The 20,247-nt window shown below is 42.3% G+C and overlaps 1 long non-coding RNA gene across 2 annotated transcripts; it reads right to left on the minus strand.

Annotated features, from left to right (window-relative positions):
* Positions 1-1,560: 1,560 nt before the first annotated feature.
* LOC122230774 lies at positions 1,561-20,135 on the minus strand. Of its 2 annotated transcripts, XR_006207859.1 has the most exons (4): positions 15,169-19,769; positions 12,861-13,993; positions 2,149-2,339; positions 1,561-1,615 (listed from the first exon to the last, which is right to left on the minus strand). It is a non-coding gene; the product is annotated as an uncharacterized LOC122230774 (long non-coding RNA). The 2 variants fall into 2 exon arrangements; XR_006207860.1 differs by lacking the exons at positions 1,561-1,615; positions 2,149-2,339 and adding an exon at positions 19,850-20,135 and having other exon boundaries at positions 12,685-13,993; positions 15,169-15,264.
* Between the last annotated feature and the right edge of the window lie 112 nt (positions 20,136-20,247).

Here is a 20,247-nt window from a genome sequence, read left to right on the forward strand (position 1 = left end):
TACAAGTGTGCTATGCTCACTACACGTGTGGCTACTATCTGTCACCAGACAGGGTTCTTATAGTACCACTGGCTGTATTCCCTATGCTGCATTTTTCATCCCCATGACTTATTTCGTAACTGGAAGTCTGTATCTCCATTCCCCTTCACCCATTTTGCCCATCCCCCTACCCCCTCCCGTCTGGCAACCATCAGTTTCTTCTCTGTATTTATGGGTCTGTTCCTGTGTTTTGTTTGCTTCTTCATGTGTTTTGATTTTAGGTTTCACATATAAGTGAAGTCATAGGGTATTGGATTTTCTCTGTCTGACTTAGCATAATGCCCTCTAGGTCTGTACCCATGTTGCAAATGGCAAGATCTTAGCCTTTTATGGCTGAGAGTTATTCCATTGTGTGTGTGTGTGTACATATACATATACATATACACACACACACACACACACGCACACACACATGCACACACACACACACACACACACACACACACATATATATATCACATCTCCTTTATCTAGTCATCTATCAGTGGATACTTGGGCTGCTTCCGTATCTTGATTATTGTAAATAATGCTGCAATAAACATAGGGGTGCCCGTATCTTTTCAAATTAGTGTTTTCATTTTCTTTGGGTAAATACCCAGTGGTAGAATTACTGCATGGCATGTTTGTTTGTTTGTTTCATTTTTAAACATGCAATGTAATTAACAAACAGTGTCATATATTAGTTTCAGGTGTACAAAAGAATGATTCAACAATTCTGTACAGTACACAGTGCTCATCATGATAAGTGTATTCTTAATCTCCTTCTCCTATTTTACCCACCCCCCACCCCCCTCCTCTCTGGTAACCATCAGTTTGTTCTCTAGAGGTAAGAGTCTGGTTTTTTTCTGTTTGTCTCTTTTTTTCTTTGTTTATTTGTTTTGTTTCTTAAATTCCAAATATGAGTGAGATCATATGGTATTTGTCTTTCTCTCTCTGACTTATTTCACTTAGCATTATGTCTTCTAGATCCATCCATGTTATTGCAAATGGCAAGATTTCATTCTTTTTATGGCTGAGTAATATCCCATTATCTATCTATCTATCTATCTATCTATCTATCTATACATCTTTAGAATTAAGTTTTGAGGAACCTCCATACTGTTTTCTTCCATCAAGGCTGCACCACTTTTCATTCCCACCAATAGTGCATGAGTGTTCTTTTTTCTCCACATCCTTGCCAACACCTATTATGTTTTGTCTTTTTGACTCTAGCCGTCCTGACAGATGCGATTTCATTGTAGTTTTGAATTACATTTCCCTGAATATGAATGGTGTTGAGCATCTTTTCATGCGCCAGTGGCCATCTGTATGTCTTCTTTGGAAAGATGTCTATACAAATCCTCTGCCCATTTTTTAATTGGATTCTTTGGGTTTGGGGCTGTTGAATTGTATAGGTTCTTCATATATTTTGGATATTAATCCCATATTGGATATATCATTTGCAAATACCTTCTCTCATTCAGTAGGTTGTATTTCCATTTTGTTGATGGTTTCCTTCACTGTTCAAAAGCTTTTTTAGTTTTCCTGTAATCCCAATAGTTTATTTCTGCTTTTGTTCCCCTGCTTGAGGAGACATCTGAAAAATATTGCCAAAAACGGATATCAAAGTGATTACGGCCTATGTTTTTTTTCTAGGAGTTTTATGGTCTCCTTCTCACATAGGTCTTTAATTCCTTTTGAGTTTATTTTGGTTATCGTGTAAGAAAGTGGTCCATTTTCATTCTTTTGCATGTAACTCTTCAGTTTTCCCAACACCATTTATTGAAGAGACTCTTCTCCATTGTGTATTCTTGCCTCCTTTATTGTAGATTAATTGACCATACAAGCACGGGTTGATTTCTCCCAGACTAGATTCTAACTGGTGACATTTTGCAGCAACTCACTTGTTGTCTGTCACATAGTGGGGTTTAATCAACATTCACTGAAGATATGCAGGTATCTCTCTATATATGTATGTATAACATGTGTGGTAACAGGTATGGTTTTTGGTAATTATGTATGTAAATTTATTGGGATCATTGGTGGTATACAGGTGGATGGATACTGGGCCGATAGGTTGAAGTAATGCAAAAAAAAAAAGAAAAAAGAAAAAGGAAAAAAAAAACCCACCTATAATGGTGTATAGGATGCTGACAGAATACTTTCTTTAAAAATTTGTGTACCAGAGGGGCGCCTGGGTGGTTCAGTTGGTTAAGCGTCCACTCTTGGTCTTGACTCAGGTCATGGTCTCACGGTTCTTGAGTTCGAGCTTTACGTCAGACTGTCATCCAGTGCACTTAGCCATCGACTGCAAGATCGAGCTGCATAAAGGAGGCTTACACTGTGATTCATAGACCTACTTAAACAACAAAAACAAAACCAAAAACAACCCCTTCTCTAGCCACCACTGTTCTTGGTAGGTGCTATGGAAACCCTGAAAAGAGGGTCTTTGCAAAGAAGCAGAAAACTTGGTGAGATGGTGTCAGGTCAAGAGCATGAGCTTTGGATTTAACCCAACCAGGACTTGAATCCCCCTCATCTGTTTATTAGCTCTATGATCTCAGGGAGGCTATTTCCATTCGGGACCTCTGGCTCTTGATTTAGGAGATGAAGGCACCTGCCCATGTCTCCTGTCAGTAGGAAATAAAATTACATTTAGGGGGCTCAGCAGAGTAGCTAGCTCACAGCGGTTGTCAGTAACTCCCTCCTTCCCGCACCGGCAAACTCTCCATCAGCCTCAAACCTGACACCCTTGGGCAAAGACACTTACTGCCTTCTCCCTTCCCGTCCTCTACCCCACTTAGGTGTTGGGTCAGATGATCTCTAAGGTTCTGTTAAACGATATTAACTGTTTAGTTCTATTTTTTACCGTACAGCTGGGATAGCAGGAGAGTGCATGATATACAGCCTACATTCTACACATTTTATATTAATGAGCCAGTCACTGAGCTTTATTACATTGAATCCTCAAGAGAATACCTGGAGGGGATGGTTGCTCTCCCTTTTTACAAGTGAGCAAACCAAGGCAAGAGGCATAGAGAGAAATCGTACTAGGACTCCGGTAGCCACTTGCAGAGAAGACTCTTTTGAAAGGTTTGACAACAGCAAAACAACAAAGCCCTTTATTATAACCCCGGCCTTGAAAGTGGAAATTTCCCAATTTTCACTCCATCCATTCTCCTTCTTCTTGCACCGAAAGCATCAGTCATCTTCCCTCTCTTCTTTGCTGTCCCTTTTAAATGCTGCCATTCTAGGCTGAGATCATGACCCTCCTAAGAGCCTTCATCAAACCCCGGAAGGCAACAGGGCTGAACACAGAGACTTCCATAGCTGGTGCTCGGACAGCACATGCACAAACAAAGCTGATGCCTGGGAATCCAGCCTCTGCTGCCTCAGGCTGTGGCGCTGGCTATGAATTTTTACTGGCTTTCGACTAATTGTCTTTCTTTGGCATTTGACATACTTGTCAATGGATCCCTGGTAAAGCTGGTCTCTTTCTCTAGCCACTGATTTATATTCCCCCCAGAGGGGCTAGATTATGCCCTATACGGTGGGCACACAGCGAGCTGGAGACGGCCAGTCCAGTCCCAGATTGCATCGAGCCTGTCAGGAATTGCACTGAATTGCTGACCAGCGTGGAGTGTCTGGTCAGCCTTGTTCCCAGCCTTTCCCTCCTAGACGCACAAAGCCCAGTTTCAACCAATTCTTAATAATGCAATTAAATTTTTGGAAACCAAAGCTGAGTTTCATATTTAAATGTTGACTTTCAGCACACAGGAAAGGTTGGCCAAATGCAGGAGTGACTGGAAGATTTTGGCAAAGAGATTAATTGGGATTTTCCATTCTCAGCGAAGCTGCGTGTGTTAATGCACAGGTAATACTCTCCTCAGGGGTTCCCAGGGACCAAAGAGTAGGCAAAGCATGAAACTGAAAACCAACATGCCTCATAAGAAATCACTAGTGTTCTCAAAAAGAAAAAGAAAAAAAAAGTCAAGTAGAGGCTGCATTGAACTGTTTCCTCTTTTGAAATGTAACAACACCTACCTCTCAGGGCTGTTGTGGGAATGAAATTAGAACATATATGAACAGGCTAGCACAGGGCCTTGCTCAGAGTAGGAGCAATGAACATATTTACTTGCTAACAATTTAACCCGGGAAAAGGCACTTGTCTGAGGTTAAATGACCAGGTTTTGAACCTTAAGCTCCAGCTAACTAGCCCAGCTGGTGTCTTCCCACTCTGGGTTCCAATTGACTCGTCTTTCTAATTAGAATAATAATCGTGGCTTCACAGGGTCATGACTAAAAGCACATTAAGGAATGGCGGAAAAAGTTCTTTGCAAACTAGACAGCTTTCTAGACAGAGCATACGGCTAAGGTCAAAGACTTAAATCGCTGGGGTTGAAATCCCAACTCTGTTGTTTGTGAGCTGTTCGAGCTGCAGTAAGTTGCCTAACCTTTCTGTGCTTCAGCGTCCTGTCCGTAAAGTGGGGATGAAAATACCACTCATTTCATATGGTTGTTGTAAGGATTAAATACGTTCACAAGTGTAAAGTACTTAAAATAGCACGTGCTAAGTACCATATGTATGTTAGCTGTTAATTATTTCAAAGCTATGCTTATTATTTTGATGTTTATTTCAAGAATACGTTCATTCTTTTACATTCTTCTGTTATTGTGTTCAAAGTCAACCCCTCCAAGAAACTTTCCTGGATCTCTTGGTTTGAAGCAATCACCCGAAATATTCCCATATTCACCCAAAATATACCAGTTGTAGCTCGGTGATAGCCATTGTCTTTGCTTATGTGTTTGTTGATATCTCTCGCCTGCACTAGCCCTAGAGCCCTGAGTGACAGGGGTTTCCTCTTGTACCTCTGTACGCATGGTCGATGCCCATTAAATATTCACTGAATCGGGTGGAAGGAATGCAAATACACACACATGAATGAACCTAAATATATTGGACAATAGCTAATATCAACCGCTGCGTAACTGCATTTTAAAGACTGAACACAACGGCAACCTTTAGCACCATACCTGATACAGAGTATGTGCTCAGTAAATATCTTTACTTGGAAGGATGGAAAGGTAACTAAAGGTATGTTGAGTCCAATGAAAGGCTTCAATTTATTGAGTCCCTCTTACTGAAAACGTGTATCAGATGGGTAAGCCGCTTGTCCTAGGTGCCAGGGCCGGCTCAAGATAGCGAGAAGAAAAGTAGCTCCTGACTTTAGGTACTCATATTCCAGAGGAGATACAGGCAGTCCAGTTGCTAAATAATTACAGGGGCCATAGGTGGTAAGCTGAGAAGGATGGAGTGTTACAGAAACGTGCCTTCAGCCCCTCCGTCACTGCTCTGAGGCTTGCACTGCCTCGATATTAAAATGCACAGATATGTTCATTTGGGATGGCTACACCTTATCTCAAGAAGTAGGGCATGAGGAGAGAAGGTCCTACATCGAATAAAGGAAGAGGGGAGCAAATCACTAACCGGGGTGTGGCCGATTACATGCAGCAGGTGAGACCCTAAGCTAAGGGAGGTGGCACCATGAGCCGTCTATAGAGTGACCTAGATTTCTTAGCCTCAACCATTTTTATGTCAAATGTTGACAAAACAGTATATAAAACAACCAACCAACCTGAAGACCTGATCTCTCACCAACTCTCCTTCCACCAATAGCTTCACTTCATGAGGTCCCAGTTTTGCTATCAGTTGAGAAATGAGTTTGGACTGGACTAGTTCCAAGGATCATTCTGCCTTTACTATTTTTTTTTTAATTCTATTTTTTAATGCCTGGCTTGATGGGAAAACCAATCCTTTCTCCTAGCTTCAAATACTATGTCTATTTTGCTGAAGCCCAATTTATATCTCCAAACCAGACCTATCTTTTGGGTTCAGATCTTGCAGAGTCAACTGTCTACTTTGACATCGGAGACATCTCAGACACATCGTGCGCAAAGCCAAGTTCTTGACTGCCGGCATCTGCCCCTCCTACAAACTTCTACTTTGAAGTGTTTCTAACTCAGTAAGTGGAAACACATCTACCCAATTGCCCAAATCAGAAACTTGGGATTCATTCTTAATATCCTTCTCTCTTTCACCACCCACTCCCGATCAATCCAATCTTGCTTTCAATCTTGTCAATTCTACCATCAAAGTATGCCTCAAATCTTTGCACACCTCCCCACCTGCACTCCTAGCTCCCTTCTTCTCTCACCAGGACTCCTACCAGAGCCTCTTAAAGAATTTACTCTTGCCCATTTCTAATTATCTTCCACGTGATAGCTGGGGTGCTTTTCTTCAAACAAAAATCAGATCATGTCATCACCCAGCCTAAAATATCCTAAATGATTTCTCAGTAAACTTAGAACAAACTCTAAATTCCTGTCCATAGGCTACAAAGGCCTCCATCGTCTGGCTCCTGATTCTCCCCCCAAATTCATCTACCACCAGTCTCTGCTTGTGCCATACCGACCTCTTTCAAGTCTCTGACCATGCCATGGGTTTACAGGGTTGTCTGGCCTCTGGTCCCTCTGCCCCGCCACACTTCACCCCTCACCCTTGGCCTGGCTAATCCATCCTCCATTTTCACATCTCAGCTTAAAGCTTACTTTCATGGAGGGGCCTGTATCCTAAGTAAATTACATCCTTCCCCCATTTCACAGTACCTTACTTATTTTCTGCAGCTCCGTTAACATAATTTATAATAAATAATACTCCTCTGTGGATGTACTTGTGTAATGTTTGTGTCCTCAACTAAACAATGGGCTCCTCCAGGGACAAGTCTGTAATTGTTCTTTGTATATGCAAAGTCTAGCCCAGTGCTTAGCATATAGTAGGTGCTTAATAGATAATTTTTGTGGCTGCAAAGCAGTCAGATCTGAAGATATCAACATATGTGTATCCCATACTAAAAAAGTCTAACCCAGTGGGTGACAAAATAATGAAATACAGTCGACTGTGCCGTTTCTCCAAACTTTTTCGTTCCTGACCTCTAGAATCTTCCAGCACTCCTCCATTTTCTTACTGACACTTCCCAGTTTTCAGAGTTGAGAAGGGACGTATCTTGGTGTTATGTTCCCTCGCTCTGCTCCCCTTGGACACATTTAGCTTTGTGCAGGAATGTGGCTTCCACAGGTGTGGTTGGGTGAGAGGTGTTGGGAACAGGAGGGGTGGAGAGGGAAAAAAAAAAATAAAGGAACCATATGGGGGAGGTGGCTGCCCTTGCACAGCTTGGACATCGTCCCAGCTCACCCACGTCGGAGTTTTTTTTTACTGCCGTATACATCCAGTATTCTCTCCTTCCCACCTCTAGGAATCTAAAAATAAGTGAGCTGTTGATCAAGGGCTTGGTGATGGCAAACCTGGCAAGTATGGGCAGACAGGCTCCCAATTCTAGAAGTTTCCTCTTGCCACTACCGCCTGCTGTCCCTGGCCCCTGTTGAGACTGTTATGCACCCATCTACTAAGTTTGCTGGGTACTTTGTCCCATTTAGGTCCCTACTGTGATAGATTGCAGGAAGTAGGATACGGACTCTTGGGTTGTTTTTAATGTCAACAAAGCTCTGTTGCTTCATCCGCTGAATTATCGCTTTGTCCTGTTATTAAAGGTCTTCTCTCTAGCACCCATACTCCTATTTTCTCTCTTCCTCCCTGTCGAGAACAACTTGCCCTAAATCCCTTTTATATTTACCTCAATATTCATGGGGTCCACTCGGCTCTGGTTGCAGAGACAGAAGGGATAAATGCAGGAATTCTCTTAGGAGGACAGCACTGGCCCATGGCTTTTCCTGTCACTCAGGTCAGGCCTTTGGTAGAAAGTTATCCAACCTCATTTTAGTAACTCACCCAGCAACTCAGTTCCTGGAAAAATTTGTAGAAATCCACCTCGCTGATCCTAGAAAACAGCCCTGATAAATTTGGACTTTGTTTATACCATTTGCTAAGACTGAAGTTAATTCAAAACAAATGATTTTTTTTTTTCCTTTTGGGTGCAGGGGAGGGCTAGGGAGGGGCTAAGGTAGAAAGAGGAGGAAGAAAGAGGAAGAAGGTACCAAAAAGGAGGATCTAACACTGGATTTCAGTTCCCACTACTGGGAAAAGGTTCATTTCCAATTCTGCATTTCAAGAACAAAAAGACTTTCTGATGATCTTTTTTATTCTCTTTGGATCAGTATGAATCCTTAGCAGTTAATTTATGTCTTCCTGTATTTAAAAGGTTAAAATATTTCAGGAAGTGAAATTAATATATTTAAGGATGGTTACAAAGTCAAGACAGGGCACTCTACATCACCGTTCCCCAGATACAACCTGAGTCACAGAATCTGTTAGGGAATAACCTGGAAGCTTTCCTTAACTATGATAGTTCACTCATTAGTTTGTGTGTTCATTTGGCGTTCAACAACTACTTTGAACTGCATATTATAATACCCAAAGTGCTTTCTCTTGCACTGTCCTTGATTCTCCTGAGAACACTGAGAGGTAGTCTTTTAACAGAAATTACCATTTTAGAGAACAAGAAACTGAGACCCACAGAAGTTAGTCAGTTGTGGAACTTTAACTGGAACCCAGATCATCAGATTTCACATCAAAGTCTCTTTCAGTTCTACCTAACTTTAATTTCACCAACATTTCCTAAGTGAGCATTGTGTTGGGCACAAGTCTAAGAAGACAAAAATGAAGCACTCTTCTCCTTGAGAAACATCTAGCCTATGGAAGAAAGACAGAAATTGAGGCAGGGCTGTGGGGCGGAGGTAAGTGCATGGGTCCTCGGAGTCTGGTGTAGAAAACTGTTGTAGAGAGTCAAGACTGAAAAGAGCGGGAGGGCCTTGTTTCTCCGTTCTCACTGCCACCAAGTCTTAACATGCTTTCCCAAAGGGTGGCTTTTATTAATGTCAGAATTCATCTTTCTCCGTCTCATTTTCTTCTGAGCATTTTGCTGGCATTTTAGCGCCAGGGCCTCCAAAGGATGAGGGTGTTCTCGGCAACTTAATGTTTACACATTGAAAGTTGCCGGACTAAGTAATTGTTAAGATTTCGGAAATCTTGTCTGGTGGTATTGAGCACGCATCATTATCTCCAGTCCACCCTCTTGGCCGCAGAGAGGAAATGGTTATAACTGCTGGCAGATAAACCCAACGCTAGGTAGGCTGGGCCTTGCTGACTACGGTACTATGGAAACTGGTCCGGATACAGGGCTGGCACCTGGAGATATCATCTGCCAGTTTATTACCCACAGTGCCCAGAGGGTTGAGGTGAACTTGGGCTTAGTTAAGTAGGCATCAAGCTCTATTAGGTGTGCAGTTCCTGCCAGGGATGGTCTTAGGTTCTGACATCCAGACTGCGGATGTTACTGGAGGCTGTGTGCTCTCGGAGAGCATGAGGTTGGGTGACCTGACTGTTCCCGGTAGAACCTGTCAGGTACAAGAAGGTACAAAACCCAGGTCCAGGCAAAGCCCCAGCCTGCAGACTGAGCTAGCCTGGTGATCGTGGCTGGGAAGAGAGCTGAGACTCGTGGGGATCTTCCTGCACTGGATGTTGGGTATTACTGGATGGTACCTCGAGACGGCTGGGTTATATCTTGTTCTAATTGAGACTGGATGAAAAATTCGGAGACCGCACCCACCCAAGGAGGGTGCCAATGCCTCAGAGTGACGTCAGAGTGGGAGGTAGGACACAGCATCTGAGAAGAAACCATGTAGTTTTGCTTGGCTCAGAATCAGAACATTTGGGGCCCAGTCTTGACTCAGGGACTCTCTTCTGCCTGACCTAAAGCTAGTTTTAGCACCTTTCTGGGCCTTTGTTTCCTCAGCAGTTTGTGTGCTACCTGGGATCAGGATCCCCTATTGTATTCATATTTGTTTCCCGTCATCTAGCATGATGGCATCTCTTTCATAGAAGACTTTCATTGAGCTGTGTGCTGTGTGAATGAGTGAATAGAGTGAGCTGAGTGTGAAGAATTACATTAGTGGTTTCAGGGAAGAGGGGCCTATCAGAACCATGGTCCTCACCCTGGATGCCTAGATTCTGATGTCTACCCCCAGGCCATTTTTCAAAATCCAGTTGTTCAAATAATAGTATACTCCCCAAAGTTCCTAACAGCCTGTGATTCTCAGAAGAAAAAAAAAATTTTGAGGTTTATTTTTTTTTCCTTAGCATTCACTAGCCAAACATGTTATAAGAAACAAAAAACTGGGGCGCCTGGGTGACTCAGTCAGTTAAGCGTCCGACTTCAGCTCAGGTCATGATCTCGTGGTCCGTGGGTTCGAGCCCCGCCTCGGGCTCTGTGCTGACAGCTCAGAGCCTGGAGCCTGTTTCAGATTCTGTGTCTCCCTCTTTCTCTGACCCTCCCCTGTTCGTGCTCTCTCTCTCTCGGTCTCAAAAATAAATAAATGTTAAAAAAAAAAACCAAAAAAACAAAAAATTAATGTCCTCTAGTTCCAGAAGAATCCCAAAGGCAGTCCATCTACCAGGAAAACTCCTGGGTGGCCTCACAGAGACAGCAAAGTAACAAGGAAACCCTTGACATTTGCAAATGCTATAAAACACCAACAAACAAGATAAGCACACTAAGACCAAGGGGGCAGAGGTAGATTAAAGATTTACAGATCTACCTAATTTGGGTCAATGTGCTCAGAAAGGGTGATGTTTTGTTATTGTGAAAACAAGTGTCTCCCAGAATGAAAAGTCTTCTCCAAGAGCGAGTGGGCCACTCTCACTTTTGCTAGAAGGTCCTAAAGATGAGGGCAGCATAAATTTTAGGCCAAACATTCAGAATTGTGAATTAGGGGACTGACTGCACTTAAAAGACTTCACCTAGGGCTTTTCAGTGTCTTCAGCTGTGCTTGTGAGACAGATATAGACAGATAGAGAGATACATAGATAGATAAACAGATATCAAACTAATATATACACATTTATATAATTTGGAAGATAAAGAAAAAAATCAAGGGAGGAAAAAAGCATCTGTAATCCTATTACCCAAAGCAGCCAAAATGTTTTCTGTGTATTGTATACTCTTGTTTATATCTAGTCTATTTTTTATGAAGAGTATTTTTAAACATAGTTGTTAATCTACCATATATATATATATAAAACTTCTTTTCACTTTACCTGTTACCATAGGTGTTTTTCAATTCTATTTTTTTTTAAATTAGTCATATTATACTTGATCATTCTCCATCCAACACCTTTTCCCTCAACCCAGTGATGATGGAACCTCACTTTTTTTGTTGTTAGACATAACACTTAGACACATATATTCATTCAAAGATTTTTTTGCCCTATATGTTTGAGTTTTTTCCCTGTACATTGTATGCGCCTCAAAGATAGGTTCCTAGAAGTACTGACTCAAAGGGCATGACTGTGTTTGTGATTCTTGAGCCATGTGACCAAACAGATCACTGAAAGAGTCATGCTAACCAAAATGTAGTATGACAGGATTCAATTATTTAAATGTCAGCCTCCATAGTGAACAGAAGGATTGGTTCAAAGATTTTACAAGCACTTGGCAGAGACGTTGATAGATGTGGGAAAAGACAGAAAAAAGGAAGAGACACTTAAGATTCAAGTACAGCATGGGAACTAGACATCGTTGGTAACTGACAATTGGTTAGAAATTAATGAGGCCTTCCCGAATACACATCAAAGTAATAGCGGCTTTTGGTTTACCAAAGTGGATACTGCAGCAAAGTAAGTGATTCAGGGTGGCCTCGGTTGATGGGAAGCAACTCTACCGCTAATTTTGGGGGGTGGTCTTTGCAAACCATTTCCCTCTCTGGATCTTTCTCAACTGTAGAACTAATAGATTGAAGGCTGAGGAGAGTTTAGATTATAGTGTCAAATCCAGACGATGAAGACAAATTCACAGAGTCATGGGGTCCGGTAAGCTATTTGTCTCTAAACACCCAGAGTTACAACTCTGATGAGACCCACAGTTCTATCAGAGTTGTACAATGAAATAGCAGACATTCTAGGAAGCTCTCGGGACTCCCCCAACCTCAATTATGAAGCCTCAAGATCTGTATGCCCCATATGGACTGATGGCAAAGAGTTTTCTGGGCCTTGTCTCCACAGAGAATCTCCTCAGAGAAATGTTGAATCAGCAGCTTGATGAGGTGGCTTGAATCATCTACTGCTATAATGACATTTGGCCCTTTGGTGCCTCCTTAGTGTTCTCCTGACCATTCTCTATCTAAATGATGGCATATAGAAATTAGCTAAATTGCTTTCAATTTAGGAAACTAAAAGAATAAATGCAGGTTTTCTCATGTTCTGGACTCTATTTTGGGGGCATTGTTGAGTGAAAGGCAGGATCTCTTCAGATTTCAAGAGAAGCCTGGGTCACCTTTTGGAGGATCCTAGTATGGGAAAATGAGATAGAGAGATGGTTATATATATATATATATATATATATATATATATATATATATATAATTTGTGTTGTTTTTTTTAAATTTTTTTTTAACGTTTTTATTCATTTTTGAGACAGAGAGAGACAGAGCATGAATGGGGGAGGGTCAGAGAGAGGGAGACAGAATCTGAAACAGGCTCCGGGCTCTGAGCTGTCAGCACAGGGGCCCGATGCGGGGCTCGAACTCACGGACCGCGAGATCGTGACCTGAGCAGAAGTCGGCGCTCAACCGACTGAGCCACCCAGGCGCCCCTAATTTGTGTTTTTTAACAGAAAAATTGAGAATATAATATGGAGAACAACCCTGTACCCAATTTCACCCATTATTAACATTTCATCTTAGTATGGTACACTTGTAACAATGGAGGAAACAATATTCACACAATATTATTAACTAACATCCATCACGTGCTCAGATTTGTTTAGATTTACCTTCTCTCTTTTTCTGTTCAATACTTGTTGACATGAAGTTATCGTGTCTCCTTAGGCTTCTCCTGGCTGTGGCAACTTGTCAGACTTTGTTTTTGATAACCTTGACGGTTTTGAGGAGTACTGGGCAAGCATTTTGTAGGATGCCCTTCTACTGGAATGTGTCTGATGTTTTCCTCATAAATAGACTGGGAAATGGGAGCGAGACCACAGAGGTAAAGAACCATTTTCCCACCTTCTGTCAAAGGTTCATACAGTCAACATGGTTTATCATTGTTGATGCTGACCTTGATGTCCTGGCTGATGTAGTGTTCGTCTGGTCTCTCCATGTAAAATCACCTCCCCCACCCCCTTCCCATACCACATTCTTTGGAAGGAAGTCACTATGCCCAGCTTATACTTAAGGAGAAAGGAATTATATTCTCCCTCCTTGAGGATAGAGTATCTACATAAATTATTCGGAATTCTGCCAGGGAAACTGGGCTCTTCTCTTCCATTTATTAATTTTCCCCACATTTATTTATATCCGTGTGAACTTTGGGTACTTATTTTATACTTCGGGTTATAATCTAATATGACTCTACCTTGTTGCTCAAATTTTCCAGCTTTGGCCATTGGGAGCACTTCAGTAGCTCCAGTGGCTCTGAAATATCCCCCATCAATGTAGAGACTTTTTGTTTGTCTTGATTTCCCTCCTTCTCCTTCCCCTTCTTCTCCTTCTTTTAGCAAATCTTTATCTTATGGTACAATCTGAGCACTAGGTGTGATCATTGCTACTGTGGCATCATTGCTTCTAGGCCAAATATGTTTAACACTTGATATTGTAAATACCAACATGCATGCAATCACGATGCAACTGCACTATCCTTAAGACAATTCTAGACTTAGTAACAATATGAAGTCACGGCACTGTGGGAGATTATGAGGCTCCTACCCTGCATCCTGCAGTGAGACCTGCACGCAAAGCTTGTGCAGGACAGTCTTCTTTCCATCCTGTCAGTGTGCCCCTAAGACTGAACAGAACCTCCGTGGAGAGCACATCAAATGTCCAAATCTTCAGCGTTCTCTCAAAGTAAGGCCACAGCAAATGGCTCTTTTGCAGGGCTGCCCACCCTATATTCGCTTTCCACGATAAGCTATGGGAAAAACAACAACAACAACAACAACAACAACAGTGGATTTAGAACCAGGGCATCAAGGTTCAAGATCTGGCTCTGTCAGCCATTCAGTGTATGTGGAAAATGCCTTCTGTCTGGGCCTCAGTTTCCATTTATGTAACACCGGTAGCATTGGATTAATTTGTTGCTAAGGACCCTTTCAGTTCTAGCATATTGTAACCCAGTAGTTTGACATTGAGAGACTCTAATGGGCTCCATGTCTGCTCATCCATGGGCAATAATATTGCAGAAAGTCTAAGCCAAAGGAGAAATGGTGGTAATGGGGAGCTCACTGCTAATAAGTAGGAGCTGCTTTATCACTTCCTGAGGATGCTGAAGACTGTTAAAGACCCTATTTCGTCTAGACAATCAGGCCTGAGAAACTTTAGACCTTTCTTTTTAAAGAATGGAGATCAAAAAAGTATAGGAAATACTGAGTGAAAGTATGTCTTTTATTGCCTTCAAGTTTGTTCTGGAAGATCAAGGCTTTTTTTTTTTTTTGTAAGGGCAAACTCCTCATCTGTTATTTCCTCTCACTTCAAATAATTACCTTTAAGGCAGTGATAGCTGAGCTACCTCTAAGTTTCTTACCAGGAATCTCTCTCTAGGTTTTTTTTTTTCCTTCCTTCTTGTGTGTGGGGTGTGTGTGTGTGTGTGTGTGTGTGTGTGTGTGTGAATGTTATGACATATTTTTCACATCCACATGGAGCCCAGTGGCTTAAAGACTGCCCAGTTTACAAGTGTCATCTCCTTCCTATCATTGACTGGGACAGTTTCCAAAAACAAACAGAAGGAAAAAAAAAAAAAAGAACTACAGTACTGAAAATACACTTGAGAATTGTCACAGCTGATTATGAATGCTGGAGATCAAAGGTACAAGGTCTCAGAACCTGTCTCCTCCAACTCAACTTTAAAAATCTTCAATTGGTTTTTGAACCCACTCAGCATAACCCCAGACTTTGGTCTACAATTGGTTAAAAATTGATAGAGGGGAGGATTCTAGGACTGCCTTCTTTACTTAGAAGTTTAAATTTTAACCCCTTCCCCCACGCCAGGTACACACATAGATATAGCTCCTCTTCCGTTCCCCCATCTTAAAGTCATGTAAATATGTATCTGGATATAAAGGTATAGAATTTAGAAGAGATAGCTACCATGCAAATCACCTGGTTATTTCTTCACACGGTTGAGGAAACTGAGTCCTGACAAGTGGCTTTGCTCCAGGTTCTAGAACAGAGTTCCGGGCAGCACTGTAATTAGAAACCCAGGGTTTTTTGGCAACGAATCCAGGTTGTTGTTGTTTTTTTTCTTCCTACCTCGCACCATGCCCCTGAGGAGGTAACGTGTTTTTGTGTGTGCGTCTGTATGTACATATGTTACACAGTCACAGACATGTAGAAAACATGCACCAAGCATCTGTAGTCTGACCTCAGGGAACAGTTTAATGACTCGAATTTCAGGCAGCTGAAAGGTTTCTGCGGGTGGAGGTTGAAATAAACAAGAAAAGCCACTGTGGAGATGTGAATGGAAAAGTACCGAAAGCACTCCCTCCCTCCGCACATTCTTCCGCTCTCCAGCTCTGCCTGCCATCAAGCCGGGCTTCAGATAGGCTTCTGCATAGCCAGGTGTACAGAGGGTGGTGTGGAGAAGAAGGAAAAAAAAAAAAATGCAGGCACAACACGCAAATCAAGTTTTTCCACTTCTGGCCTTAGGTAGTAAAGACAGCTCAGCCGCAGGCAGGGTGGGCCAGCTACCCAGAGTTTACAAACACTCAAGTGCTTTCCTCTCTTCATCCCTTCCTGGTCCAGCTGCTGCTTTCCTTCATGCTAAAGTTTCATAGGAAGTGAAAACCCTGCTATTCAAAACAGTGATCCAGTGCAATCCAGTGCAATAAACAAATGATTAGGTGCCCCGCCCCACCATCACTTCTCTATTTTAAGCTCCCGATATTTATTTCCATTTTAAATAAGTGAGAAAAGTGTGGAAAATCAGTGTTGTGGGGGGGGGGGGGACTCTGAGCTAGGCTGAAAAGGTTTCTAAAGAAAAAAAAATCTCAGAATAAAACAGGCTGAAAGCAGGCAGCATATGGATCAAAATTAAACGTTGACACTTCTTTTTCAGAAGGTAGTAGCTGGAAATCATCTTCTGGTTTTTTTTTTTTAATGTCTCAAAACTTTCTACTCAATTTCTCTAAAATATGCCAAGAAAACTCCTTTCTTTCTCCAAGAATACACGGAGCTCGTTTACAATAGGTCTAAATGAAGAATTTGAAAGAAAAGGAATAGGTAAAATGTTATGCATCAGGTGGAGAGTATCTCCCACACCCACCAGAAGTCACCTAGAATAGCACAGCGCCAGAGACAAACGTAACCAAACCCAATGCCCATCAAAATGCAGTATCGTCAGGACTTGGATTTCGTTCTGAGAAACAATTTACAGATTATAAGGAGCCCAAAGCAGTCTTGCTTTCCTCAATTCTGCCAGAAACCAGGATACTCTCCTCCAAAGCCAGGTAGTCAGATCACCCTCATTCTCCTGAAATGATGCAGGACCCTCAAAGGAATACCCATTTTCAGTTTTGTCCTGGCGTCATGCATGCCTCTGGTGAGGGCCACCTCCCCTCTTCAAAGAGTGAACCTGGGGGGAGGTGCGTGATTGATCTGCAATGTTCCCTCCAGTTCTAAAATCTCTAATTCTGAGATGTGAAACCTTAGAGACCTACCAAGGTGTCAGAAGTTCCTGACAGGTGAAATCAACTTCCTGTTTGGAGCCTCCTTAAAAAGAGGACAAGAAGTGTTTATTCCAAGGATAGCTTTCTTTTCAGCTATGACTGAATTGTGGGGAACTGGATGCAAAATCTGTTCGTTAATTAAATGTAATATTAGGACCAGGCTATTTGATTTGTAACAAACCTTATATTTACACAGCAGTTGTGTTTAGGAACCTATTACTATGCCCATCCCCTGGGCAAAGGGCCTGACCTGGTCTTCTGAGTATTAATAGCCAGGGACAATTAAATGATAAGACTGGTGGATACTTAGTCCCTCCAAGTCGACAGGAATCACTCATAAGACCCCAGACATGGAATCTCTCCTTAGAGCTTCTTAAGGATGATTTAAAATAATTTGAATACATTCTTTCTTTAATCCTATATAACATAGCACTGCTGGAGTGAGGGAGCCCACACAGTGATGCCAACTGGCTACTGATGGGGAGAGATCAAGAATGCGGGAAAGAAGGACATTCTGGAAGAAATTCAACTGGTATAAAATCTGACAGTTACGCTCCCAGGAATTGAAAAGAGATTGAGGAGTGGGTGCACAATTTTCCTCATTGTTCACTCAGTAGAGAGAAAGGGATCTATCCGAACATAGTCTCTATCTTTAGAATATTTTCAATATTTTTTTTTCTTTTAATGGTGTCCTTCCGATCAATTTCTTTCAGTGTAAACACTGATTTGGCAAAAAAACAAAGCCAAAAACAAACCAAAACAAACAGAAAAACAAAACAGTCGTAGAAATGTGGGACTCTGGCACTTGGTCCCAGAAATAATGTGCTGAAAAGGTTCGAGGTCCCTTGTGGTGGGGTTAACTATCTATAAACCAGGCCTGGTAAGTTTTCCCTGTAAGGGCTCCCTGCAAAGAATTAAAAAGGGCTGAGGTACAAGAAGGGTGAATTCCTTCCCAGCCCCCATTTTGGCTGGTTCTATAGCCAGTGGGAGCAGATTTCCCTCTGCTCTGCAGCGCCCCCATGGGGCTAAGATTGGAGTGGCAAAGAGAACGCAGCAGGGACAAACGGTGTTTAAGGTTTGGGTTGGTCAGGGGCGCTGGCAGGGGACCAGTGACACAGGATGGCAACTTTGATTAGAAAAGCCATGAAAAATCATACAAGTAATGTCCATCATAGGATCAGTAATAGGGCAGAGGCGTACATCTCACATTCCAAACCATACAGATACACCTGGGAAACCCAGAAACTCTTGCTGCTCGTAAAGATAGAAAAAATATAACACATATAAATGCACAGAGAAAATCACTTCAGCAAAATCGGGGTATTATTTTGAATCCAGTGGAATTCATTTAAAACTCTGAAAAGGAAGGGGAAGGAGACAATAAAAAAGCAGATAGTCCGCCTTCTGGCAGAATGAATCTGCACTTGACAGTCTTTGGGGGTAAAATGTTCATTTCAACAACAGTGACAGGATTAGGCCTATGTATATTTTTCAAAAATCCTTTACAAGACAGGCTCTTCTGCAGAGGCTGCAGTAATCCATCTGTCAATAAGTATTAAAATATTCAGATTTCATAGAAACAGATACTTACATAGAAACAGATACCAACCCCTTTGGACCTCTCCTGGTTCTAAAATTCCCAACACAGCCTTTTAAAGGTGGTGGTGGGGCGGGGGTGCATTGACAACAGCATTTTCAGCAATAGATCTGAACTTCCCGTGGACTTTTCCTGGGAAAAGGAACCCAAATATCCCAGGAAACAGCCCGCAATCTTTCAGAGCTCTGCTCACTGCTCCATTATAAACTCAAATTTGAGGTTGGGAGAGGTAGATTATTTTGGGACATATCTTTTTTGGAAATTAACATGTGCAGAAATTTTGTGGAACCTTTAAGAACTCATCTGTAATTTAATGAGTCGCCTGAAGGACTCTCCTAGCCAAGGCTCAGAACAGCCTGACCTTTGAAAGCTGCTTCTGGTCCAAACATTTTGGGTTAATTCTTGAGGAATCTGAAATATTATTTTCCCCTCACACCCTTCTTTTAAGAGAGAGACATAAAAGAAACAAGAGTCTCCCTCATTCGGGGATGAGTAGGAGGGGAAAAAACCCCAACCAACATTTAAATAGGGAAACTGGCAGTTCTGAATAAACAAACCAAGGCCCACAGTGAAATGATTCTGCACTGCATTTGCCTTTAAAAAGAAAGGAAAAAAGAAAGAAAGAAAGAAAGATTTCCCCCTTCTCCTCCTCCTCCCAACTAGGCTAGAAAGCTAAGACTGTGCTGCGTGCAGAGCGCTGTAGTTGTAGCACAGTCTGTTCTAAATACACGCAGTATCTGTGATACTGGCACCGCAGGCCTTTAGAATTCCCTCCGGCTGATCTCTTAAACACAGACAGAAGAGATTTTTTACAACGACCTTGAAACAAGCCGGGGCGGGGGGGGGGGGGGGGGTTGCGGGGGATCAAGACCTTAAGAAAAAGGAAAACACAAACCTGTATTTGGTTCACATAATTTTGTAGGACACATGCATACACATACCCAAATACACACACGTTCCTTTCAACAAGAAATTTCCTAACAGTCAACAATAACAGAAAGAGTAAACCCACCACTTGCTGTCCTGGAAAGAAACAAACCAAACCAAAACAAATCCTTTGAACATGTCCCTCAAGCGCTGGAGTGCCTCCTCTCAGTAAAAGTCCAAGGGAAAGAAGAAAATTGCAGCCTCCCCCCCCGCCCCGCGCCCGCCCCCCAAAAAGTGGGGGTTGGGTTTGTTACATGCGATCAAAGATTTAAGCTGCTTTCAATAGTATCAATATTAAAATAACACATCTTCTTTAAAACGCATGAGAGATTAGATGGGGAAAAAAATCACACACACACACACACACACACACACACACACACCAAAATCAAACCGATGCGGGATCCTACTATTTACGTAACACCACAAACTTGAAAAAGGCAAAAATCAGAAGCAAAAAAATCCGAAAATCGTCAAAATACAACAACCAAAAAATCCCAAGCCACCACATCAACAAGGAAACAAAACAAAACAAAACCAAAAAAATCCGACCCAAATAAAATAAAGCAAATGAACCCACCGAAAACTGCTTGGCAAATATTTTTCTCGTGGTGCCTAATATTCTAGCTGGAAAGAGCTGTGGTGTTTATTGTTTTTTTCTCTTACTCGCCTCTAAAGCTACTATACAGAACAGACTTTTTCCAACGGGTCGAACCTCTCGCTCCCTTTTGTGTATTTAGCTCGAGGAGCCGAGTTTAAGGGTAAGAGACGAGGAATTAGCCCCAGACCCCGGGAAAGCAAAGCGCACTCCCCCTCTTATGTCACCGAATAGCAAATTAGTTCTCAGAATTCCAGAGGCCGAGCTTTGCTACAGCGAAGACGCCGACGTCACAGAGGGGGCGCCCACGTGACGCTGGCGGAGCAGGCTGTACCAACGCGCAGGGTCCGGGGAGGGAGGGACGCCGTCTGGCCCCTCCA

This window comes from Panthera tigris, chromosome C2 (genome assembly GCF_018350195.1).
Source record: "Panthera tigris isolate Pti1 chromosome C2, P.tigris_Pti1_mat1.1, whole genome shotgun sequence".
NCBI lineage: Eukaryota > Metazoa > Chordata > Mammalia > Carnivora > Felidae > Panthera > Panthera tigris.